This window comes from Phaenicophaeus curvirostris, chromosome 24 (genome assembly GCF_032191515.1).
Source record: "Phaenicophaeus curvirostris isolate KB17595 chromosome 24, BPBGC_Pcur_1.0, whole genome shotgun sequence".
Classification (NCBI taxonomy): domain Eukaryota; kingdom Metazoa; phylum Chordata; class Aves; order Cuculiformes; family Cuculidae; genus Phaenicophaeus; species Phaenicophaeus curvirostris.
In genome coordinates, this window is record NC_091415.1 from 6,806,449 (window position 1) to 6,833,880 (window position 27,432).

Consider the following 27,432-nt stretch of genomic DNA (forward strand, 5'->3'; position numbering starts at 1 on the left):
TCTCAATAACTGGGATAACGAGCAAACCCGGGAATTTCTTAAGATCTTTTAAACTTTAGGAACTTTACAAAATGTGTATAGAAGTTACAACAGATTCAGTGGCAGCTTTGAGGGGCTGACATGTCTTTCTGCGTTCTAATGCATCGACTGATGAACATATTATTATTGAATATTATTGAATATTCATATTATTGAATGGTTGGACTCGATGATCCGGTGGGTCTCTTCCAACCTGGTTACTCTATGATTCTATGATTATCACAGCACTCATATTTGTACCCACATAATACTTTCATACACCACATTTAACCAAGCTACAAATTAAAGAACAGAAAGCCTCACTGTTTAGAAGTGCTCAGGGTACAGAGTTTTGCCCACCTAAAATTTTTGAAAGCCCTCACTGCTGACAGCCCTCCAGATCTCTGCTGTGTGTTTTATTATGCACATCTGCCAAAATTAAGCACTGCAAAACATCATGTAAGAAAAACACAGTCACTGAGATTCCAAGGGTAAAGGTGATCTGGCTAAGCAAAACAGGTTACCTGGGGATACTGGAGGAAGGAGAAGAGGACAGAGAGGAAATGAAAGGGGTGGACATGTCCTCCCGTAAGTACTATTAATCCTCAACCTTAAATTTAGGGGAGTGGGTAAGTTTAGTAACCCGAGAGGATCTATCGCTATGTGAAGTTCTCCTCTTATTTGATAGAGCGGTCTTGGGCACTGTCAGAATACCTACACCAGACAGCAATCCCACCGAGCAGACACCTGCCCACCAATCCCAAAAGAAGAAACAGCCAGAAAAAGGTGCTGAGAAGCAGCATTGCCTTTTCCGTGAGCAGTTCTTCAATGAGGACACTCCCTCCCCTAAATAGGCTTTGAAATTCCCTTTGCACAGAGGAAAATACATACACAGAGAGGCTTAATTCTTTCAATGTCAGGCACTGCTGACCCTCAGCTGTTGGTTACACATGCAGACAAGGCTAAAAGCAAGGTTAACTCCAGAGCATAGCATTTTTGTCTCTGAGCATTTAATTCCTTCTTTATCTTCTTTCTCTGTAAAAGATATAACAAGGCCTTCGAGGCGATGCGATAGAGTGACTACCTTTCCCTCTGACTGGAGATCTGCACCAAGCTAATCTCTTGCCATTCTTCTATTTTTCTTGGCCATTGGTAGCTGCTGGAACGGCACTAATGTATTACAGTTATAGCAGTCTTTGATGCAAACTGCACCCAGTGCCCAGAACTACCCACGAACCGCTCAAAGAAACTTGGCTCATACGATCAAAATCCCAGGCATTGCTGGGCAAGTCTCCATCCACAGCTCATGGTGTTCCTTCAGCTCCTGGCCAGGGACCAGCATTTAGCAGTTTTTCCATAGGGAGGAAGTGCTCAGTTTCTAAAAGTTGCAGATCCGGCACATTCGCTTCCCCCTCTCTGATGACAGGTGGAGCCCTTTGCAGCCAGGAGTCTCCTCCGCACTTCGTTGTGCCAGCAGCTACTGCCAAGGCATTCCTCTTTCAGCATGAAGTTTACATTACAATAGCAAAATGGGGGACACCAGGAAATGTTCTGCAGAACTCTGCTGTCTGGCAAGGCTTGTTCAACAACCAGACAAAACGAAACCTCATTATTATCATAGCCTTGTTAGTGTGTGCTCCTTCCTCAGAGCTGCGACTCCTGATGAGCATCAGCACCAACAGCTCCAAGTGCCTGCCAAGCTTTTTGGTTTGCACTGCTCCTGGGCATCCCCCACAGGGCAGAGACAGGAAGATCAGGGAATAATAGGAGCCAGATGGGATGAGATGGACGATTCAGAGGACCAAGAACTGAAGACATAAGCAGTATAATACTGCTCACTTTGTAGCAGGTGCATCACACTTAGCAACCCTTGAGTTTATGACTGGTGTTACATTCCCACTGGATACAGGATAGGAGCGAGGAGAGCAACTAAACCACCTGACAAATTCCTAAGGAATTGCCTGGGATCAGCTGAGTGAGGAAAAAAACCCCCACCTTTGTGCCTCTACATGGAGAAGGGGAAAGGTTACAAACCCAGAAGCTGTGGGTTTCTGCACATCACCAGTGCTGTCCTTGGCACCCACCACGTTCCCAGTATTACAGTAGTTTAACATAAAGTCATGAACAGCATTCAGTGCAACTGTTTTCAGGCAGAACCTTCTCACTGGCGTTTCAGCACGCCAGCTCCGCAGAGGCATGGACACTTAGCTGCTGTTTCCCTGCTCAACTTGGCAGCACCGCACACAGCAGCACACCCAAAAAGGGTGAATCTGTCTGAGAGCATCTTGCTCATCTTGCAGCCCCACTGAGTAAATATTGAGTTTACAAACAGTATGCCACATCACCCAGCATCATATGACCACATAATAAAATAGCAGCAGCGTGCACACAAGTGCCTGGAATCAAAGTCAGCCAGGAAACCTGTAATAACTGTTGTGCTTTTAATTTTGGCTGCATTTAATTCCTAGTGCTCCTTCCTTGGTTGATCAGGATTTGAGAGAGAGAAGCTATGTGTTTTCTCAACGTGAAGGAAAGATGCAAGAAGGGAAAAGATGAAAGGGCGATATGCTTGGCTTTTGTGTTACCTGTTTATACCATGACTACGTCAGTCTTGTGACAGAACCCTATCTTGGCGACTCCTCTGTGCAGAAGAGTGAAAAGCTCATAATCCTAGCGTGTGAGATTCAAGCAGCAGTCCGCGAGGTGCCCACACAGAAATCACTTGGCAGCTCCACTTGTCACACATAAACAGAACATGTAAACTAGCTGGTCAAACAAGTGCCGACTTTTTAACTGAGTATTAGAGACACCAGGCCAGTAGAGGCCATGCTTTCTCTCTTCTTCATTACTCCAAGATTCATTTCTTGAGCCTCCCAGGAGTATGGTACCTCTTGGCCTCTGCAAAATGCTGCTGTTAAAACAGATTGCTCAGGAAACCCTCATCATTAAACCTTTTACCACGTTCTCTTCCAATCCAGAAATCAAGTGCCGATACCATCTTCAAAGCTCTCAATACACCAGCCTTCCTCTGACACGGTCTGTCTCCCTCTGTCCCACCACCAATCCCAATCTGTGTAACTCTCAAGTTCAAGGAATAACAAACACCTCAGATTCTTCCATACAACCCTAGATCCATGGCATGGCCGGCCTGCACTGACCCTCAGCACACTTCTCCCTGGGGTGGTTTGCTCAGAAAGTCATTCTTCCACATGGTGAAAGTTTATATTTTAGATGTTTAAAGCGCACCAGCTCTCAACACACAGCAGTGCCAGTGAGGTGAAGAACACCAACGCATCGACCACTGCATCACTGCAGATGGACAGGACCTCAGGTGACTTCTGGTCCAATGTCTCCTGTTCACGCAGGGTCTGCAGTGAATTCATAGAATCATAGAATCACTTGGTTTGAGTTCATCAAGTCCAGCCATGCCTGTCCACTACTAAACCACATCACTGAACACTTCATCCAACCCATCTTTTAAACCCCTCCGGGGATGGGGACTCTATCATTGCCCTGGGCAGCCTCTGCCAGTGCCCAATAACCCTTTCACTGAATTCTCACATTTTTCCTGGCTGTGGATGTGTGAGAGTACGATACGTATGCGTGTGCACGTATCTACATATATACAATCCCAGACACTGATTCCTTGTAAATCCAGGGAACTTTACAATGCAGGGAAGGACCAGCAGACACAGATTTGCAGCATGTATCTACAGTCATTCTCATCTAGAACTGTCTCACCTCCAGTGCTTAGATGCATTACTTACCAAAGCCTCTGTTTTTCCTCCCAAGTGATGTTCTCATGCTAGAAACCTGACCTCAATTCATCTGGGTGGCAGAGACTGCACCACCTCTGAGCTACAAAAGATTCTGCATTAGTAGGGTGACAAAATGAGTTTTGTTAATACAAACCAAGCACACCCTTTCCCAACAGCACCAGTGGTACTATTTTTGATGACATGGAAGAGATCCACTTCATGCTCAAACTGATTAAAAGATTTTCTTTGCGCTAAATGAAGAGCCCAAGAGTTACTGGGCTGGTCTCTTCTCCCAAGTAACAAGTGATAGAACAAGAGGGGATGGCCTCAAGTTGCGACAGGGGAGGTTTAGATTGGATACTGGGAAAATCGGCTTTACTGACAGAATGGTGAAGCCCTGGTGGAGGCTGCCCAGGGCAGTGGTGGAGTCTCTGTGCCTGGAAGGGTTCAAAAACCATGTGGCCATGGCACTTTGGGACATGGTTTGGTGGACATGGTGGGGTTGGGCTGATGGTTGGAGTGGATGAGCTTAGAGGTCTTCTCCAACCTTAATGATCCCATGATTCTATGAATACAGGCCATAAAAACTACCAAACCAAAAGCGGAACATTCTTTGTGTGCATGCAAATGCAGTCTTGAATTCAAACCAAGACCCCCACAACAACTTAAGCAGGTTTAAGTTCAGGTTGCAGTGTTCCTTCTGCTCCAGCCATATGCTCCCACACCTTACCTTACACAAGGTTTATTTCATCCACATTTTCAGAGTGTAAAGAAACAGCTGAACCCAGAAGGTGTTGCCTGTCTAAGCTAGGTGGGATGTTTTACCCTTACAGTCCCTGTCCTTTCCCACTGCCTGCAGACAGCACAAACCCCTTTACAACAGGATGAGGAATCCCACCCTCTGTGACTTACCAGCAGCCACAGGAGAAGAGGCAAGATTTACAGGCAGTGGGTGCCCCTTAAGAGCCAGGATTTACTAAATCACTCTTTAACCTGTGGCCTCGAGATGGTTTTCTTTACCACAACTTTATGTTATAAGATCAGTGCAAGCAGAGCTTTCTGAGGAGTTTTAGAAATGGTTGAAGAGTTACTGAAAATCAGAGGATGATGGTGATACCAACAGCAACATCCCTGTTAGCACATTGGGCTGGGCAGTTAAGGTCGTGCTGTCACAACACACAGGTCACAAACGGATTAGATGGCAAGAGTTATTCTTTACTGTTCTCCTGTCATAATCTACAATATATGGAACAAGGTTAACCAGGAGATGAAGGGAGTTGATCTGCCACCAAATGCAAAGTAACAGTAAAGATATGGTGTCAACGTGTACTGCAAAGCAGGCAGCGCTCCACAGACGGAGGCAAGCGCGATGGCAGCCCAACAGCATCAGGGTTAAATCTGGGAGCACAGAGAGAGGAGTTCACAGAAAACAAAGAGAAAAGCACTCCCAAAATAGCCTTGCAACTGTCACCACTCGTGCCTGTCAGCACTAGAAGGGATGACCTTGCCATTGTGCCTCACGATCACAGCTTTACTCTTAGGGGGCATTTGTCAGAACCAGCACCACCAAAAATTCCACCTCCAAGTGATCGCTTATCTCCAGCAGCACTGATTACACTCGCCAGTGATTTAGGGAACAACAAACAGCTCTTACTGTTGCTCCTGCAAAAACACGGAACTCCTGTAACTTCCCTTCTCTTTTCCTGACCCCAGATTTAGGGTGTCCTGATGGCTACGATATCCTGCATGGGCACTCCTGTACCGTAAACCCAGCTGTAAAATGCTTGAGCAAATCCAATTCTGACACAATCATGTTAGAACCAGCAGAAAGAGGTAAACACTGTTGTAAAGAGAGGATAAGGGGAAAGGGATGGAAATGAGACAAAAAGGGTAATACACGTTTTCTTGACTGCTTAATTAGGCATGTTGTTTTGGTTTTGAACAGCAGTTGAGTCACACTTCTCATACAAGCAGGAAACGAGGTATGGATTATGTCAGGTTTTTCCACTGGAAAAAGCCCCTCAACAACAAGAAGTGCTCAGCAGCGTCCACGCCCGTCATCAAACAAAACCAACACATCTCTTGGAATGATTAGCACAAGAGTAACCACAGCGGAACACAAGGGAAGAGAGGAATACATGCAAAGGCATAATTAGTTCACGAACGTAGCATTTTCAAGATGAAACAGCAGCACAAAATGTCAGGTGGAGAACTGCTTTGAACAGAAGCCACATTTTGAAACTCTCCACGCCTTCATATATGTGCTGGCGACATCAACTTATTTAAGAGGAGGCAGATGTAAATATCTACAGCACTAGACTATAGATGGCTTAGCTAAACACCTGCTAAATTCTTTATAATTATCAGCCCTTCTGCTTTAGCTCTGCAGCCATGGCCCTGCCAGTGAAAGCTGAAGCACCACGCTTCGCTTCATCGCTGGCTGGTAGATCATCTGTGCTCACCGCAATAGTCCTCAGCACGCCAAAGCTTCCAACTCTGTTCCTTAAGGATAAACAGGAACCACTGCTGGAAGAAAGAGAAGGTCAGCTGGACATTCACAGACTCCGTGTTACTGAAATGGGAAGAAAGCTGAATTGCCCTGCTTTTACTTCTGCTAGGATGACAGGCACAGGCATGCAGGATTGCCACCTTCTTGTCCTTCATTTAACATTTCTAAATAGTATTCTGGCAAACCTGTGAAGATGAGCAAAGACCACAGATGCAAGTATCGCACTATGCAAAGCGCCACAGGGATTAACCCCTTACATCAAGCCCTCCAGCCATGTATTATTCATGCTCCCCAGTGTCCAACAACCTACACTGAATTCACCTATCATTCAAACAGGACCCAACACGATGATTTTCCACTTCCACAGCGCTTTCCCTCTGCAACCGGGGGATTGGTTTGCCATTCGCGTTCACAGACCAGAACACACAGCTCTAAACCAGAGCCAGGGTATGTGAGACTGACTATAAATCCAATATGGATTATCATTTTATTCCCTTTTCATCATCTTCATCCCCCTAATTCCAACGTGATTTTTAATACCCATTATTTCAACCGCAGTTGGAGGCTAACACTTTGTACCATCTGAGAAGAGCCTGAAATGAGTTCAGGACTTGATCAACTGCCAACACTAAAAATAAAGTCTTTCTATCACTAAAAGGCAGGGACTGCTAGTCTTCTAATAGTGTACAGCAGCAATAGCTTTTCAAGTCACACCAGTCTAGTGATTCTGACCACTAAGTATGTCATTTCTCTCCCACTCAGCCCGTGCTCTCTGGCACTGGATCAAGAGAGTAAAATCCTGCCCTTAAATTACTGAAATTTTAGTTCCTGCCTGAAATAACTACATTTCATAATTAGAAAGCTGCAAGCATTTCACTCCTGTATGGGAAATGGAAATTAGCTACTGTAGATTTGCTGAGCAGAGAAATGTTCTGCTAACAAGCCCTGTCCTTAACATCTACAGGTGCTACACCACTGGTACCACTGCACCTATTTCACACAGTTCCTAAAGGTGTTTTCACAATGCAGCTAGGGAAAAGCTGGTTTTGGTTTGTTTTTTATTTTTTTCAACAGAGAAAACAACAAAGTCCCTCCAGGGGTGGCATTGCTTTCACAGAAACCAGCTCTTCCTCACAGATGCCGCAGCTAGTGCAGAGGTAGCCCCTCAAGCTCCTGCAGATGCCAAGAAACGCCAAATTATCATCAACTCAGAGCCCTCCAATTCAAGGTAAATAAGTGGGTTTTCGGAGTTTTGCCATTCTTCTTGCCTGCCACCTGAACCAGAGACTGGTATCTACCATGGCTCAACTGCCATCCAGCGTCGCCATTCCCAGCAGGAAAGGGCACCGTATCTATCATAGGACACAGAATTTTCTTTGAAGTGCAACAAATGATGGAGCAGAGAAAGAGGATGATGGATAAAGAAATTTTTCTAAAAAGAAAGTGATTCCACATTTCTTCCTGACAGGACCATAGCTGAGATAATGCAAACGTTTCCATTCCCAGTGCAGTCGCTGGGATTTCCAACATCACTTAACATGGTACAGCTCCAAGTGTATGTTTTCTTTTAAATTCTACCAAAACCTTAGTATAATTTGCTATTACAGGAGAAGTTCAGTTATATATTTTCTTAAAACATCGCAAAAAAATTCTATCTAAAGACAGCAATTTAAGATCAGGACTACGGCTGGGACACCTCCCACTGGATCAGGGGGCGCCAAGCCCCATCCAAACTAGCCTTGAACACTTCCAGGAATGGGACAGCCACCACTGCTCTGGGCAACCTGGGCCAGGGCCTCCCCACCCTCACAGGGAAACATTTCTCCTTTAGGGATCCTAATGTCCTCTCTTTCAGCTGAAAGCCACTCCCCTTCATTCTATCCCTGCACTCCCTGACCAAGAGTCCCTCCTCAGCTTTCTTGGAGCCCCTTTCAGTACTGGAAGTCACATCTGGCCCTTTCCAAACTCAGACCAAGATTAAATGAATGTGTTAACACTTAAGCATCAATATAGGTCTGAGAATCCTCTTTGCATGAGTCTTCAAATGTCAGCTACGTAGTCAGGCAGAGTTCATTTGAACTTGCCTTTATTCACAGGAAAGAAAGAAGAAGGAAAGAGAAAAATGTCAACCGACCCAATTTGGGCTGCTCAGTCCATAGGGAAGCGTTTTGTTGTTTTGGGGTATTTTAATCCTGTGGCAAACACAATAAAGCAAAGCTCAGCATGGCCACCAGTAACAAAAATCGTTCCCTGACGGCTTTGGAGCACATCACCCTCATGCTGCCATCAGCAGGGCAAAGGGAGGGCAGGGACTTTGCTGTGGTAGTGCTCAGGGAAGAAGAGAAGTGGTAGCAAAGGTGGTGCTGAGAACAAGTGATGTGTTAAAGAAATGACCTGTAGAATAAGGTCACTGAAGAGGGACAAGTGCTGCTTGGGTGCTGGACTCTTGCACAGACACTCAGCGTGTACATGAGTGCCGTGCGCTTTGTAAGGATGATGCCCCATGCTGGAATCCTGTCACAGCACGACACCAGATCTCTTGTGAGTTTGAAAGCTGGACACAACCTGGGGGTCAACTTTCCCCAGGGACATTACTGACATTTGGAGGCAAGAACCGTAGTCTCTGTGATCAAATACAGACCTGACGCAAACTTTTCTGCCTTCACCAGAGTAACACAAACCCAGTCACTTGCTTTGTCACCACACACACAGAATCACAGAATCATGGAACTGTCTGGGTTGTAAGAGACCTTAGAGATCATCCAGTTCCAAATCTCTGCCATGGGCAGGGACACCTCCCACTGGATCAGGCTGCTCAAACCCCATCCAACCTGGCCTCCAACACCTCCAGGGATGGGGCAGCCACAACTTCATTGAGTAACCTGGGTCAGGGCTTCACCTCCCTCATGGTGAAGAATTTTTTCTCATGTCTAACCTAAATCTCCCTCCTTCCAGTTTAAAGCCATTCCTCCTCGTCCTGTCACTCCAGGCCATTGTAAAAAGTCCCTCCCCAGCTTTCCTGTAGCTCCTTTCTGTACTGGTCTCTAAAGTCTCTCCAGAGCCTTCTCTTGCCCTGGATGCTTTGGGTACCAGCAGCCCACAATGAACTCCTGGCTGTCACGACTTCTGAAGTGGCACACAGCCCTGGCTAGCAGATGCCAAAAAAAAAGGATGTAGCCAGAAATGGGTAGAGTAGTGAATGCACACAGCAAAGGGAGGAGTGGCAGGGGAGAGCAAGCCCTGTACCTCTGCAACTACCATTTACAGAGCAGCGCCCAGGCAGACTAATTGGGCTCTCAGGGAACTAGAGCAATTACTCATCCTTAAAGTAAATCAGAATACAGGGTAGTTGTATGAGGAACAGTTGAAGTCACTGGGTCTGGTCAGCCTGGAGGAGACTGAAGGGGGGCCTCATAGCCATTTACTGCCTTCTCACAAGGGAAGGAGGAAGAGCTGAGCTCTCCTCTGGTGACCAATGACAAGACCCAAGGGAATGGCAGGAAGATGTGCCAAGGGAGGGTTAGGTTGGACATTAGGAGAAGGTTCTTTCCCCAGAGGGTGGTGGAGCCCTGGAACAGCTCCCCAGGGAAGCAGTCACAGCACCAAGGCTAACAATATTCCAGGAGCATTTGGCCAATGACCTCAGCCCCATGGTGTGAAAGTTGGGGTGAACTGTGCAGCGACAGGGGTTGAACTCGATGATCCTTGTGAGTCCCTTTCAACTCAGGCCATTCTGTGATTCTGTAAGTCCAGCTAGCAGATGGTGATTTCCATGTTTATTGTGCCGAGCCACCTGTGCATTAGTCTGTTCGTAGGTGACAATGCTCAGAAAAAAGGCACCATAACCTGGGTGGTGAACACAAGAAATTTTGGAGAGGGCAAGGTCTGCTGACAAAGCCCAGCTGCTAGAGCCAGGAAACAGTCTCCCTGCTGAAGGGATCACCCCATTTCTGCTGAGGAGGGAAGAGAAGCAAGGAACATCATGCAGGAGGACTTTCAGAGGCATCACAAGGCAAATCCATCTCTCTGTCAGCTGTGAAGGAAGAGGAAGAGCTAACAGGAGGAAGCAGTGAGCCAATGTTTGGGAGAACAATCCTGCAGACAGATCTGTCTCACTGGGAGCACATCCTCAAGAGCATGGAAGCACCCCCAGGCGTGGGCTGGGTTCTCAGCTTGAAGCAAGAGCTGGACCATGAGCAAGTGATTTCTTGATGAGGCACAGAGTCAGATGGGTGGTGAAAACCTTGGCTGGGGGGACGGACTTGCTGCTGCAGACAGGACACACACAGCCAGGAGACACTCTAGAAAGAAAACAGCTTGTGTCAGGCTGTTGGACAGCAGCATCTCTTGGAAATCATGCCAGACAAGCAGCAAGTGTCTCAATGCGTGGCTGAGAGGACAGAAAGGAAATGTCTCTGGGAAGTGAGGGAACTCCTGGAACAGAAAAAGGGAGAACACAGAGTGTTCTCTGTGGTAGAACACAGAACAGCGTATGCATCGGAAATGGTGATACTTTGGAAAAGAGCCACCAAAGCTTCTAGGGCAGGTAGTCAGACGACACAAAATCACCAGAGTCCTTCAAAGGGCAAACAAGCACCAGGGCAAGGGAGATCCAGGGCAGACAATCCACAGAGCCTTCCAAAAGTCTTCTCACCAGGACACTCACCAGGGCACTAAAACCACTGAATTGCAAGGGTAAAAGAGAAGATCCTTGCATGACTTAATGTATTTCCATGATGGGTAGGCCAGAATATGTGACAGATTTTTGTCCTGGCGATCTCTGTAGAAATCAGTCCCAAGGTCTGTGCTGTCAAATGCACTAAATAAAGGATCCAGTAGAGGTGATTACTGAGGTGACAAAGTTTGCTAACGAAACTGTTCAAGAGTGTAAACAAAAGGATGAACTTGCAGAAGGATCTTACAATAACGAGCAGCTGGTGATAAGACAGCAGATGAAATTCAATGCAGAGAACTGTGGAGTGAATCACAGGCAAAAAATACACCTAACGTCATATTGAAAAAAAAATTAAAGGCTCTGAGCTTATTACTGCCGTTCAGGAAAAGCTCTTAGGATTATAACAAATAGCTGTAGGAAAATATCATCTCCAAGCTCAGAAATCAAAGCGAATTCCAGAAATTATTTGGAATGGAACAAAACAAAACAGAAAATATCATTAGGACCCTATGTAATGGTGCATTGCCTTTCAGTATTATAAGAAATTCTAGTCTCCACAACTAAGAGAGATATGGTAGACATGAATGGGACAAAAATTTGTAAAAAGCTTAAATTTAACAAGTGATAAGGAAAAAAACCCCAACTTCTCCTATTTTACAAAAGTAGTTACGTATTTCTGGGGCATTGCAAATCCAGTTTATACTACTTGTAGAGCAGCACAGAAATAAATAATGGTCTGGGGAAAAAACTGCCTAGAGAAGAATTCAGAAAGATAAGAACAGAACAAGTTGTAGAAGGTGTGGGGAAGAGTGGATGCTCGCTCCACATCTGCTGGAACCTCAGCCCACCTCAGCTGTACCGGCAGGGACTCAGACTATGCAGGAAAGCACTGGATCCAGCCCAGACAGCAAAACTTCGAGACTGTGTAAACACTTGTCCAGAAGTCTCAGCAGCACAGACTAACAAGCCCAGCTCTGCTCCTCCTATTCAACAAAACTGTAGAAACAGTGATCACATTTTAGTGGTGTGAGATGAAACCAAACTGGAGAATTGGAGAGCTCCAGGGAACAGAACCCAGACTCAACATGCTCCTGAGAAATGATTTTACAACAAAGCGAAACGGGAGAATTCCTACACTTAGGTGGGGGACATGTAACAGCAAAATAAGGATAAAAAGGACACAGGATCAAAGCAGATCACTGACTGGATATCCACTCCAGACAGACTGGGCTGAAAGCAGCCCGACCAGGGTGCTGCTAGGCCACACGTCTCATTCGTCCGCAGGCAACTCTGCTCCTCCCAGGCCTGGCCACCACGGCCAACGCACCACGTTGGCTCCTACAGCTCTCACGCTGCAGCGAGCACACCGCTCAATTAGGGTCTTCATCTTTCAAAGCAACATTTACTAAATACATTGTTATAGCATTAATGATTTATACCATTACTGCTAATTTTGCTTTACCATCCCCTCATCTCCGTCCCCGCTGGGTAATTACGGCTTGCCTGGATGACTCAGTGGGGTGCTGCTGAAGAAGAAAGCAAATCTAATTCAGGAATACATTACAGACAACTGCTTTTAGTATGGCCCTGAAGAAAATTATTCCTGGGCTGGAGAGGTCGCCATTTAAGTATCACATTCAATTTGAAGGCAAATCATTCCTCAGAAATGCAGAGAACAAGGCTCACTGCAAGTTCAGAAGACACCAACTGGTTGGAAAGATTAAATAAAACCAGCCTGACTGTATCCTGGTAAAAAAACCCCAAAACTTTGAGAGGAACAGTCTTCCAGCAGTGGGAAGGCTGTTAAGAAAGGGAAAGCAATTGTAACCAGAGGAAAACTAATTCAGTTTCATTTGGAAGAAAGCAGAATTGGGTCAAACACTGAGAAATTCTTCCTAACTGCTCAATCTTGCCAGGTGCTGGAGGCTTCCAGGGCAGGAGCAGACGAGCTCCTTGTGGAGACATTTTGGAACAGATTAGTTAACTGTCTTTTGGAAAAAGCTCTAATCAACCTGGTGATGCCCTAGTGCAGAGGCCTGCCCCAGTGGTGTTCTGTGATCTCTTCCAGCCACGCATCCACAACCCTCCGGCTGCCACTGATGGAGACAGCTCAGACTGGTCCTGCTCGGACAGGTTGGAAAAAGAGTAAACAACAAGAAGCCAGCCAAACAGTATAGGGAGAGATGCAGCTTTCAGCATCACACAACAGGTAAACTATCAAAGAAGCTCAAAGAAGCCAAAGGGTTAGGAAAGTGGTTTAGATTCAAGATGGAGTGAGTGGTTCGAGTAACTGAGACCAGACCACAGAAGAAAATAATAATAAACAACAACGAAAAGGAGCTGGCAGCTTTGTTAACACCAGGTATCCCCCAAACCACCACAACTCCTGAGAGTTTCACCACCATAACACTGTATTTTAAAAGACAACCCTGGAATGAGATTACATTAAACCATCTTATTTTGCCTAAAGCAGCAGTTCTTGGCTTGGACAGGGCTTGAATTTTTAAGTCACCAGCACAATTTTCAGGACACTGGGCACAATGTCAGCACATGGACTCCCTCCCAGTGACTACAACCAATTCTTTGTTCCTTCTGCACTTTCTGAAACATTCAACAATTCTCTTAAAGATTAACAGCACCTAAACTAAACGGAACCTCAACTAAATGGAAAATAAAGGATTTTGTGGACTGAAGACAAGCCAGTACTCGAAATAGCTATAAGACAATATTTGGCCGTAAGCACAGGGCTCCTTCTATAGCAGCTATTAATAAGGGATCAAAAATAACTCCTGCAATATGCTCTGAAGTTTAAACTCTGGCTCTGCTGGCATATAGGCTGGCAAGGCCCTAAGTCTCTCATCAACAGACAAACTCACCACTTATCTTCTCCACCATGAGAGAATGCTTGTTCAAAATAACTCAATTGATATCAGTTGAAAAGACAAACCATCTGGGGCTGCGAAGGTCAATCCTGCTAGCCAGTCATACAAGAAAAAAGAACAGCTAGTGCAAACCGGGAAGTGAAGATGAAATCCATCTTCCGCAGGAACACCTGGATACTGTGCCCAGTCAGCTCTATCAGCTCAGGCTACTGCAAGGGGGACAGAAAAAGGCTCAAAACTCTGTGGATTTGCAAGGTGCTATCCCATACCTATACAAATTAATCCTCCTAGCTTAGAGGATGCTACAATTCTACGAAATCCAATGCCCATGCCACTGCAGCAAGTTACCCCAAAATTCAACAGAATCACCTATTAAATACAAAGCCCAACTGCCCCCCATCTACGCAATGCAGTATTGACTCATCTGCTAAACACCGCTGGGTTTTCATTTTGAAATATTGCTTTAACATTTAAGAAGGTATTTGGCCTTATTAATTCTCCCCTTATTTCTCTTCTTGCCTCTAACCTGTAGTAAATAATGCCTTTTTAATTCTGTTTTATATCACGAAGGGACTCTTCCTGCCACACCAGCCTAAAGCCTGGCTCTGCAGCTTCAGAGTGAATGAAAAAAAATAGCTGTTTTAAAATTCTGAAGTAGTTTAATTCTTCTTTGTGGGAAAAAGCAAACATTCCTCATCACACCTTACGTGTAACTTTGGATGCCTCTATCTTATCTGCACTGGTGTCTTCCTGCCAGTCAGAAGGACTTGTAAACAGCTTTGATCTTTCCTTGTACAGAACTCCCTCTGTGACTCGGATCCCCTGGCTGTTCTTGCCCTCATTGATCTCCTGACGACTCTTTCTGAGATGGCAGAAAGAGGACTGCACACACTGACCTACAGATGAGTACAGCATTAACTCACATCGCCTTTATGACTTATGCTTTATTTATTCCTTTCTTAATAATTCCTCACGTTTGATTTGCTTTTTTACCCTCTGCAGAACATGCATGCTACCACGTTAAGTCCCCACAAAAACTTCTCCAGCCTGTAACAGCTGGACTGAAACTGCTCTTTCCCCACAATCGTTACTGCCCACTTAACAACCAGATGTTGCCAGCCCTTTCCTCAGCAGTTACCCAGTATTGTGAAACCCTGCTCAGCCACCTTCCATTTTATTATCCTGAATATGCAGAACCATCGACAAACTGTTATCTCACTCTTTATTCCTTCTCCATCTCAGATACGGGTGTGCTGAGCAGCAGACTCCTTGGCAGATGCCCAGGGTAACTCCTTTTCCACCTGTAAACCCATCTTTTATTCCTAACCTTTGTTTAATCTCCTGCAGCCCAGAAAGCCAACAATGTCCTGGGCTCCATCCAAAGCAGTGGGACCAGCAGGGCAAGAGAGGGGATTCTGCCCCTCTGCTCTGCTCCGCTCTGGTGAGACCTTACCTGGAGCCCTGCATGTAGTTCTGGAGCCCTGAGCACAGGAAAGACATAGAGCTGCTGGAGTGAGTCCAGAGATCATCTGAGGGCTGGAGCACCTCCCATACAAGGGCAGGCTGAGAGAGTTTGGGTTGTCCAGCCTGGAGAAGAGAAGACTCCAGGGAGACCTTGGAGCAACTTCCAGGGCTGAAAGGGACTCCAGGAAAGCTGGGGAGGGATAGGATGAGGGGGAATGGTTTCCAGCTGAAAGAGGGGAGGATTGAGATGAGATTTGAGGAAGAAATGTTTTGCTGTGAGGGTGGGGAGGCCCTGGCCCAGGTTGCCCAGAGCAGTGGTGGCTGCCCCATCCCTGGAGTGGTTCCAGGTCAGTTTGGCTGGGGCTTGCAGAAGTTGGATCCAGTGGGAGGTGTCCCTGCCCATAGCAGAGGTGTTAGAACTGGATGGACTTTGAGGTCCATTACGACCCAAAGAATTCTGTGATTGATTTTTTTTTATTTCATAACAGCTTTGTTTCTTAGGGCTTCCATAAAGGAACATTGCCAAAAGCGTTTTGGAAATCCAAATGTACAACCTCCACCAGATTTCTCCTCTTGACATGTCTGTTGACTTCTTTGGGTTCATCACCTCCTGGATTCTTCTCGGAGTCCTTTTGGAAACCAGCAGTGCACGGAGAACTGTCACTTCCCTCTCACTCGTCCTGCTGTAGGGGAGCTCCTCTGGAAGCTGGTTTGTTCTCAATGCTATGTCACATACAGCAGTTAACAGCTTGGTGACTTCGTACACCCATTCCTCCTAAACAAATACCAGCTGGTGCTAAAGACCTGACCCTTTTCATTTGGCTGAGCAGTCCTGGAGTCTTTTCTGTCATCCCTGCAGCTTGGGAAAGCTCAGAAAGGTGAATTTTTATTTTTGATTTTAAGCAATCTTTGTACAGGAAGGACTGAAGGCAGCAGACACGGCACCGCTAAGAAACGGTACAAAACTGTTTGGCACACAATGGCAAAACCGGGACAGATTTGTCATTTGAAACTATTTAGCTGAGCTGCACTCAAGACAGACTCTCCCAATGCTCCCTAGGAAGAAAACAGCACTGTGTCCTCCCTGAATACCACGTCTCTATTGCAGTGATGTACAATAGAGGAGAAAGCACACAGCTACCCCATATAAAAGACAGGGCACTGAGAACAAAGTATCATTCCTTTGATTTTGAAATAATTAGGACTTAAATTCTGCTAAATCATCACTTCTCGATGTTCTTTGCTGAAAGTCCCCCTCTTCCATAGATATGATATGCACAAATCTGTAGAAGTTCTAGTCATCTGCAGCAAACACACCTGTCCTCATGCACCCACCTCGCCAAATATATCCCACCTTCCAGCTCCAAGGACGAGTGGGGAGGCTGAGGAATCTGTGTGCAAACAGAGGAAGAGGCAAACCCTCGCAGACATCTTACCTGCGCACATATTGAGCCTTTGCACAGAGGTCTAACGCACCCAGCACCTCGGGCGCAGCTCACTCCGTGCTGCCAACACCCCCGGGATGGTCTGGGGATGAACAGTGCAGGCGCTGCAGAGGACTCCTACCACCTTCCAGCTTTTCCCCTGTAAGCCTGCGAGTGGCTAAAGGACAGAGGGTCTGGGACACAAATGGTAGCGGGCAGGCAAGTAACATGGGGTCTAGAGGCAGGTGAACAGCTCCAGGGCAGCCTGAACTCCAGGAGCGGTGCTTTGGTCCCGCATGTGCCTGAGTGGGCCCGGAGGAGCACACACACCTAGGGGATGCAGGAGCAGCCAGAACACGGTGGAACTGCTCAGGAACAGCAACCAAACCGGCTCAGATCCCACCTGGGACCATCAAGAAGAATACAGAACAGCAAGCTGTTCCTTCCATCCAAGGACAGGCTGGGAGAGCTGGAATTCTTCAGTTTGGAGAAGACTAGGCTCTGGGGAGACCTTAGAGCAGCTTCCAGTGCTGAAAGGGGCTCCAGGGAAGCTGGAGAGGGGCTCCAGATCAGGGAGTGCAGGGATAGGATGAGGGGGAACAGTTTCCAGCTGAAAGAGGGGAAATTGAGATGAGATCTTAGGAAAAAATGTTTTGCTGTGAGGGTGGGAGGACCTGGCCCACGTTGCCCAGAGCAGTCGTGGCTGCCCCATCCCTGGAGGGGTTCAAGGCCAGGTTGGATGGGGCTTGGAGCCCCTGATCCAGTGGGAGGTGTCCCTGCCCATGGCAGGGGTGGGACTGGATGGGCTTTGAGGTCCCTTCCAACCCAACCCAGTCTGTGATGATACCCTAGAAGCATTTAGTTTGCTGTGCATAAGTGTTTGACCGTCACCACGAAGAGCTACAGGCAAGGAAGACCGAAGCCTCCTGCACTGCGCACTACAGGAGCACTTCAGGGGAAGTTGTCTGGTACAAGACAGGCTACAAGGAATGGACTGAGGAAAAGCAGAGAGGTCCTGGTTGCTGCACTGTGCAACCCAGGGAACAAAGGGGAAGGCATGACCATGGATCACATTTGGGACCAGACAGGATGCACATAGACTCAGGAGGGAGCTGGCTGACATCACTGCAAAGTCACTATCCTCTGTCAAAGCTCACAGTGGCAAAGGGAGGCCCCTGATGACACATAACTACCACACACATCACTTAAGAAGAATCCAAGGAACCACGGGCCTGTAGGTCCCAATGCTGTCCCTGGAAAGGCTATGTCATAAATCCTGCTGAAAGCTACTTCCAGCCGCACACAGGAGGCAGTGGTGCTGAGATCAGCCAGCATGGATTTACCAGCGGGGCATCTTACCTAAGTGGAATGCCCTCCACAGTGACAAGCTGGCTGCGTGGGTGATGGGGGAACAAGTGTGGAACATCTTTGACATGGGCTCTGAGAGGATTCTTATAAGCACGTCGTCGAGCCCTGGACTGCAGCAGCAGACATTAAGTGATGGAAAACTCTCCAGAACATGCGTCTCACATGGTGACGAAGCCCAGCTGGCAGCAGATCGCCAGTGCCATCCCTCCACACTGATACCAGGACCAGTACAGTTCAATGTCTTTACTAACAAACTTGATTAACAGCAATTGTGGGACCAAGAGGACTCCCACCAAGTTTGCAGATGGTGTCAGACTGGCTGGCGTGGCTTGGGTAGAAAGTCCTTCACAGAGGGACCTACAGAGGCTGAAGAAGTGGCCTGGCAGAGAACTTGTGAGGCTCAACCATGGCAAATGCAAAGTCCTGCCTACCCTGGGACAGAATAACTCCTTGCAATGACACAGACTGGGACAACCGGCTGTAAAGCAACTCTGCAGAAAAAGATCTGCCAAGTTCTCAGGGGGGCAGAGCAGACAGATGAGAGGCACTCAACAATGGCTTTTATGGACTATCGTAGTGGTCTGGAACAGACTCTGACACACAACATCCACTTTCTTCTTCGCAAGAGTCATTGAAATAGTAGTTTTGAGTGCAACTGTACCTTCCGAAGCTTGTGCATGGCACACAGATTCCCCTAACGACTAACAAGACTGATGAGACCATCAGCATGTGGTAAGTTGAGTTGGCTGGAGCACAGTGTAGTTCAATTGGCTTCCCAAGAACATAGTGAAGAAGCACGAAGCAAGACAACAACTGAAAGCTGGCATCAAGTGATGAAGCCGGCTTTGAAGGTTTAACCTAGATGCTACTTGCTTTGGAAACAAGTCACTTCCTCACCTTCTCTAGGGAGAGATATTTCAGCTCAGTATTCATAATTCTGCTTGAAAAACTTGCTGTAGACTACTTTTAAAAAACACTTTTTGCAACAAAAAGCAAGATGTTGTGGTACTAGGCTAGAATGGAGCATTCTGCAAATGCCATCAAGTTGCTCTGAAAGCATTTTTGCCAGTGTAATCATTTTTGTTAACAATTTGGTACATTAACACAATGTGTAGATGGTACCAACAGTACAAACATCACTCCTGATGGTCACTTAAAGACTCAAGCAAGGGCATGTGCTTTGTTGTTACAGGAACATCTGCTGCCATGATCACTTCACTTTAAAAACAAAATAAATCGGATACTTGGCAAGTCTGCAGTGCTTGGGTGACTGTCACAGACACACTTACGGTCCTACCTAGGCTCAGGACTTGCTCCTCTTCCTGGACAGGCATAGGCTGTGGGAATGCAAGCAGTTAGCTTAGATCTGGTTGTTATCCACAAAACCATGAAAGCTGTCTACACTGGGGAGCACGGCACCTTGCTTACAGAAACCAGAAAGCAAGCAGGGTAGAAAAGTGGCCTATTAGATAAAAATAGGATATTCTATCCTAATATCCTAAAGATAGCATATTAGGAAAAAATCTTTCACCAACTTCTGGTGAAGCCCTAGCAGAGGCTGCCCAGGGCAGTGGTGGAGTCACCATCTCTGGAGAGGTTCAAAAACTGTGGCAGTGCCACTTTGGGACACAGTTTAGTTAGAAAAGACACAGAGGTCTTTTCCAACCTTAATGATTCTATGATTCTAAGAAAATGAAGAACACTTCATGCTCTAAATTCACAACAGTATTTAAGGTAAATATTCCAATGATTTCTGTTGGCAGAGGCAGGCTCTCTGTTAATGCTGTAACTCGGAGCAGTGCCCTGGCTACACCAGAACAAGTAAAGCGAGCCTGGTTACTCTCAGGCGGCCAGAGCAGAGACCGCCTGCCCCAGCAATCTTCCCAGGGAGAAATCCCTATTAGCATCTTGCATGACCTATCAGCTTGTCACTCAAGAACCATAATTAACAATAGTTTCAGGTAAGGCTGACATTCCTATGAATCCAAATCCTGGAAGAGGAAGAGAAACCCTGCTTCGTGCTCTGGCTTCAAAACAAAACAGAAGCAGCGATTCTTCAGGAAGCACCAACCCAAGCGCACAAACAGCCTGGTTGATTTGGTGCAGTTCCATGTATGGGTCTTAACAGCTTCAGGGCATTTTACATCATTTAGGTTATGGCATTACATTTACAAATGCAAACTAAACAGCCTTAAGCAGGTGATGCTGGCAGAGCCCTCACACACAGTGGCACCAGCTCATTCAACCCCTACCTGTCGCCTCTCACTAAACCCACAGCGGTGTTTAGGAAAGACCTGATGCTACAAGTTGTTGCTATCGCATCATTTCAGATGTAAAAAAAGCATAAAGCTTTGCAAGTGAATCGCATTAACTGTCTAAGGCAGCGAGGAATGACAAATTATAAATAGGAGGTGGCTGCAGACAGACTCCAGAAATGGATGGTGAGCAATCGTTGTGGCAAACCAATGCTGCAGCTCGGGGCATCGGAGAGCAGCCAGGTTCAACTTTACCCTGGCAAGGCAGTGACACAGGAAAGGCTGATGGCAGGTGGGCATTCTGCACTCGGTACAGCTCACAAAGATTTACAGGCCAGGCTGAACGCTGGAAAAGCCACCCTGAAACTGCCTGTGTCCCTCTGCAAGGTCAGCGTATTGTACTATGGAAACATTTCCAGTGAGGCGCTTACAAGTTACGGCTGTTCTATTTTTCCAGCTACGGGAAACAAGCCATGAAGAAAAACCAGCATTTTTTTAAAAATCACACTATTGAAAGAGTGAATTTTCATTGTTTTCAGATAAGCAAAGACTATATTTAAGCTGAGAGCTTAAAGCTGTAAGGAGACTGATCTTTCAAAAATGTGTTTAACATGAAAATACTTACCGAGAGCGCATATAGATGTATTTTCTAAACTACCAGTAATCTGTAAGTACTGCACACTGTAATTATTACGAATGAGTGCTGTCAAGGGAAATGTGGAGGTGCTTGAATCAAGAATTTGACATTTCTGACTATCAACAGCTTGATGAGCAGCGCCGCCTGACTCGGGGGATGTGGCTGCCAGCAGCACGGGATACCATTCTCTCCAGCATGGGAATCTGGAAAAGCAAATTTCCTCTGAAAAACATATTTTAAGAATTAAGTATTGAGGAAGTATTAGGAGATGCATCTCTGGGGTGAAGGGAGGAAGTAAAATCTGGTGCCTAGAAACTGTGTGGGTGGGAGCTCCATCAGAGTGATGTGATGAGGAAAAGCCCCACAGTGCAGAGACCACATCGCGCTCTATTCTCAAGAAGCTGACAGCAGCTTGGAAAATTTCTCTGCACAGGCCTGGCTGGACTATACTCACTGTGAAGCTGTCCTAAATGTACTGATGCTGAAGGGAGCCCCCACAAAAACAGGCACCTAAACCCCCACCAAATCACTCTCTCCAAATTCTTACAAACTGAACTTTTCCTGCTTAGCACGTGGAACACCTCCTCCTGTGAGCTGCACCTTCTGTCCCCGCGCAGATCAGTTTGCTGCAGCCCAATAAAGGAGATGGCTGGGACAGCTGCTGCACCTCCCTGCAGAAGGAGAGCTGAAAATAAACCTCAGACTCAGACCCCAGGTCTGTACTGGGCACCTTCTCCATGCTGGGGCCGCACCATTATCACTAGGTCAAACAGTTCACTCATTCAGAGAGCTTGCAGCTGGGGAGCAGGGGGCTGCTCTTCCCTGAAAGGCTCTGGGTTTTCTTCCATTCATTTTTATCCCAGCCCTGGGCACAAATGCAAATTTTTAAGAGCAAAGCAGACATTTCAGAGAATTTAATGCTCCCCCTGCTCTCATTGGTATTCAAGAGCAAGAAAGAAAAAATCACAATTTATACAACCGCTTATATAATATTCCCCCCATCCCAGCCTTCCTAAAAAGATCACTCTCAAACGCCAGTCTGACAGGCGTTTCTGAGTTATAGGATGCAATAATCTCAACCGAGAGCGAGCACACCAACTCAGAAGTCTTATATTTAATATCAGTCAGTTTATTATCTCAGTACATTACAACACACAGCACTCCAGACGTCTCACAAGCCCCTCATCAGAATTCTAAGTCTCTAAACGGTTTGTAGCAGAAACAGCTCCCAGCCCCTCACACTCGCGGCTACAATAAGCCAGAGGTGCCATAAATCACAAAACAATACCAGGATGATGGCAGTTTCATCTGAGTTAGAGCTGAGAGAGCTCCACACAGAAACATTGCTTTAATGTTTCAGCATGTCTCAGCCAAGCCAACGTGAGCTGCAAGACATCGGTCTGGAACAGTGGCTCATTCCAGGCACTGCATTCGTGGCTCACTCCTGCATTTTTTGCTACGGCTTTCAATCTTATCAAAGAGTGCTGATTTAGACAAGCATGCCGCTTTAAAGACTTGTGTCCATCTCTAACACAGGCTCAACAGGCTTATTTACACAAGACAGAAAGCTTTCAGCTGATTTTAAGTGCAACTAACTTTCCCTGAAATACCCTTGCTTACCAAAGACTTTCACATGGGGACAGAGCTCTGGAGAGCTCAGGAGCCGTGCTGTAGAGATCAGAACTTTGCCCGGACAGCACTAAGAGGCCAGGTCATCACTTCCCACTACTGCCACAGAGGGAAGCCGTAGCTGAAAATGCTACCAGCTCACTTGCTCAGTGTTGACGGGGAGCCACAGCGCTTGGCTCATCTCATCACTAGATGGGATAAATGGAAGCTGAGGAAGGAAGCAAAGAAGGTGCACATTTCCCAGCACAAATACCCATCTGCTGCTGAAAACAGAATAAATTTTTTCCCAGCACCTAAGAGCTGAGTGGCTGCTGGGGTTGAGTTCATCTCCAGGAGCCAAACCAGCCAGTTGAGAAACTGCCCCTGCCCAAAGCCAGGGAACTCTTGCTGGCGCTGCAAGGAGCTTCTCCAGCGCTCTCACTCATTTCAGTTCAAGGTTAGTTTGTTTAGTCTAGAGTTAATTCTGCTACACAGGAGATTGTTTTGAAATAGAGACAAGGGACAGACAATTGACCTAACCCACAGGGACAAAACATCAAGCCAAAAAAGGGACTGTGTAAGCCAAGAGCAAGAAAATAAAGGCTGGGAAAATAGCACTTAAGTTTTAAATGGCTTTGTCTAAGAAATTCCTGGTGTATTGAAGGTAGCTTCCAAGCTTTCTCACTTTATCCAGAGTACATACTATCGTATTCCATTATAAGTGAAAACCAAACAAAAGTATTTCAGTTACCCCAGTGATAAACCCTATTTTTGACAACGTCATATTTCAGTTTGATGAGCAGTGTTAAATACAGTACACACAGCTTGCAACTTCTGTTTCCCTTGGCAGAAGTGCACCTTTGGAAAGTAACTGTGCAGGGTGTGGTGGAAAAGGTATAGCTCTCCCTAGATAACCTTCTCTTCCAAGGACTAATGTATTTTTAGGCAGTGCAACCTGATGTATGACACTAATATCACCGATTAAAAGACCAGAAACTAAACTACCTTGGAGTACAGCTGTGATGCCCCAAACATATACGAATGTGGTACTTGAACACTTCATTCAAGTGTTCCCATGCCACTGTATTGTTGTGTTGGATCCTCACCTCTCAAGGCAGAATCACAAGAGGGAAAAGCTGGCTTGAGACACTTCTAGAAGCTGCTGCATACGAGCCCTCTGTGTGGGGAATCACTGCTGGATCTGTCTCAGTTATCCTCTAAAACTTCTCCAGGCTACTTCAGCCACTACTGCAGCTCCAACAGATGAGCCAGCTACTCTTTGCTCCATGTCCTCCAGCAACGATGCCCTAGCTAGAGAAAACAGCAACCCACGACAGGAATCCTCCTTTCCATGCCCTCATCTCCTGGGTTTTGTTCCAGTGATAGCACCTCAGTGATTCTTCCAACCATCTCCTGACTGCTGTGATTAGGGAGAGGGTTTTCATAGAAGCCCACTCTTCAGTTCCATCTGTCGCTCAGGAGGAAAAGAGAGCATTTCACACTAGCTTCCCATCATCTGCAAACACTAAAGCTCAACTGCAGCTGATACTTTGCTTCGCCTAATGGTAGTGGTTTTCTTGATGACTTCTAGATGTTCACTCACATTTTGCTAACATCTCCCTTTCCAACTTGCGTTAGATACAAAACCGCTGCCAAATATACACCACATTCAATGAACTAAGCTCAACTCTGATAACAGATGATTGATGCTCAAGCAAAAGCATTTTGTGGGCATGAAGGTAAAGATACAGACGTAACTGGAGCTACAGATAACAGATACCAGCCTTTGGTGTCAGCTCATGCTGCACCTGAGGCCTCCAAAGACGATGACACAAGGAGGCTCAGAAATATCCCTTGTAACTTAATAGATTATATTAAAAAATCAGCCTTGTCATTATAAATAGCAGTCAGCTTCCCACCCAGCAAGAAAGCACACAACGGTTCTCAGTCACAACAGCCAGATAGTAGAGAAAGTAAGTCTGCCTTTGTTGAATGCCACACAACATTCAGGGCCATAGAACTTGCCAACTGGCAAGATTGGTCTGAGGTTCTGTAGAAGCTGACAGCAACTCTGACAAATTAAGTTAATTGACTTTGTTAAGCCTTCCGCTACCTAAAAAGATATTTGCTTGTGCAGAACAAGGTTCATTTAGTGTTAAGTTTTTTAACCAAAGAAGAAGAATTTTACCCAATCTTTCCTTCAACAAAGCAAACTTTTTACAATGTGTCGGATCTTCCTCACTTTTGGCTTCCAAGGCCTTTTGGCTTCACAAGCACGAAGTGAGAGCAAGCAGTCACTACACCTCATGATGTTGTGTTTCTAATTCTAAGAGAGTCACTGAAAACCCTCACAGGTACAACCTCCATGCCATTTGTCAAGCAGCACTCTGAGACCCTCAGTCTAATCGGAATTCTGCTCACACTGCACCAAGGCCAGTGCTGTGCCTCAGGTAACATGAACAAACCTACTCTGGACACATTCAGTGACAAGGAAGCTACAGCCAATAAACATTTTCATCCGATACAGATTTACAGACCCAAGCTACAGACTGCGGTTGGCCTGGATGACCTGTAAAGGTCCCTTCCAACCCAAATCAACCTACGCTTCTACGTACAACAAAACCTCTAGCAAATCAGGATTTGGTTCTTCTCAGTGCTCTTCAGTGTTGCCTGAAAGATGCAGAGAAAACGTTAACACATCAACAGGACACAGGAACAAAGCTTTTATTAACTCAAAGTCAGATCAGCCTCCCTTCCATAAAGTTCTGATGAAACACTTCAGAGATTCACTTGCACACCCAGCATCTGCTTAACTGCTCACTCACCTCAAAGCTCTTCCAAGCACCAAGCCCTAGGTGTTACTGTTCACTGTTATGTGACACTCGGCACCCCAGTCACAACTCTGCACGTATACAGAAGTACATTTGCAGCCTGCTTGTCAATATATGGCTTGTCGTATATTCCAGAAAGTTGCCCTTGCAGACATAACCACTCATTGTCTGATGAGCCTAAGGCACTCCATGACACACTCTTGGCCAAGCGTCACATTGCGTACATCAAATCCTCAGATACCTTCTCAAGAGACCAGAATTGATCCTGGCTGGAAAGCCCTCATGAAGTCACACCAACACGACCATACTTCTGCCCACCCTAGATTCAGCTCTTCAGTATCAGGTCCTTACCTGTGTCTCTACCATGACTTATTGATCTGATAACAAATGTACACATGCTGTGGTGGGAGGTGTCCCCTGCCCACGGCAGGGGGTTGGAACTGAATGATCTTTGAGGTCCCTTCCGACCCAAACCCTTCTAAGATTCTATGTATCAGAGATTACTTCTGCAGTGTCACTGCTTTGCTACTGCTATCCCAAAAACCACAAAGCAAGCTGAGCTGTGACAAAGTTCACTGCTTTGCCAGCTGAAGCGTTATTCAATCTGACAGTCCGCAAGCTCCTGTACTCTTTCCTTCAGCACTTATTCTTGGAATTCCAGAAGAACAGGGAGTAACAATACCTGCCCCTTGCACACCGAGAGCCACGAGCAAGTGTGCTTGTGAACCAAGCTTTTAAATGTCCCAAATGCTTCAGCCCAGCAATGAAGAAAACCCAATCAACTCAATGACTGTCCTGCTATTTGGGTTATTAAAACATTGTTCTTCACAAGCACATCACCTCCAGGCATTATTCCCGGACTGTGCTTCTTCTCTCAGTCGTGTCGCTTCACTCCGTATCTAATCCAGGAGATCCTGAGCTAAGGAAATGTTCTGCCCAAGGCTGACTCAGATTCCATCTCATACATTTCACTGATCAGATGCAACAACCTGGGAGGCTGATTTCACATGCCCAGCTAAATTCTGGATCACTCTGAGATGGCAACAGGTTTCCCACTATTAAAGAGCCCACAATTCCACAGGGTCCCTCGCATTCCTGCTCCTTTACACAGGGACAGCACAAGCTACAGACAAAAGGCAGCACGTGTTTCTGGTCGGGCAAGGCTTGGCCGCTCTGAGGCCAACTTCTGCAACCACTTTTGTATCATTTTCAGCACATTGGGATGAACGTCAATATAACTGACGTTGCTATCTGAGACACGGGCACTCTGGTCTCTGCCAAGGCAGCCAGGAGCAGCATAGGGAAGTTCAAGGCAACCCAGATACAAAGAGAGCTGAGGAGATGCTTTGGACCTTGAAGGAACTGCACCCCAGGAGACACTGGCTGGACACTGCTGTGGTTCCCCAGGGCCAAGGGACAAAGATACCGAAAATAACAACCCCGGGCCTCACCAGGCCCACGTAACGGCCAGCCCAGTGTGGAATGGGCTCATGGAGCAGCTCAGCACCCCCTGCGCGAGGCTGAATCTCCTCTCTGAGCTGCTCAGCGCCCTGTGCAAGGCTGGATCCCCTCACTGAAGTGCTCACCAGCCTTTTCTGTGGCAGAACCCCTCATTTTCTTGCTCAGCACCCCTGTGTGAGGCTGGATCCCTTCTCTGACCTGATTACTGTCCCTATGCGAGGTCAGACACCTCATCTTGTTGCCTAGCAGTCCCGTGTGAATCCAGATCCCCTCTCTTGAGCTGCTCACCACCCCTGTGCAAGGCTGCATCCCCTTCCTGAGCTGCCCAGCACCACTATGCAAGCTCACTCCACTCTATTTCTTGCCCAGCGCCCCTGTGCGAGGCTGGATTGCCTCTCTGAACTGCTCAGCACCTCTATGCGAGGCTGAAACCCCTCTCTGAGGCTGCTCAGCACCCCTGTGCGAACCTAGATCCCCTCACTGAACTGCTCAGCACCCCTGTGCGAGTCTAGATCCCCCTCCATAAGCTGCTCAGTACCCCC

At 46.6% G+C, this 27,432-nt stretch overlaps 2 protein-coding genes across 9 annotated transcripts in view; one reads left to right on the forward strand and one right to left on the reverse strand.

Annotated features, from left to right (window-relative positions):
• CSRP1 (cysteine and glycine rich protein 1) overlaps positions 1-27,432 on the forward strand; it is a 269,990-nt gene that overhangs the window by 132,415 nt on the left and 110,143 nt on the right. The gene's annotated exons all lie outside the window — the stretch shown is intronic.
• PPP1R12B (protein phosphatase 1 regulatory subunit 12B) overlaps positions 1-27,432 on the reverse strand; it is a 132,945-nt gene that overhangs the window by 104,491 nt on the left and 1,022 nt on the right. The window lies entirely within an intron of this gene.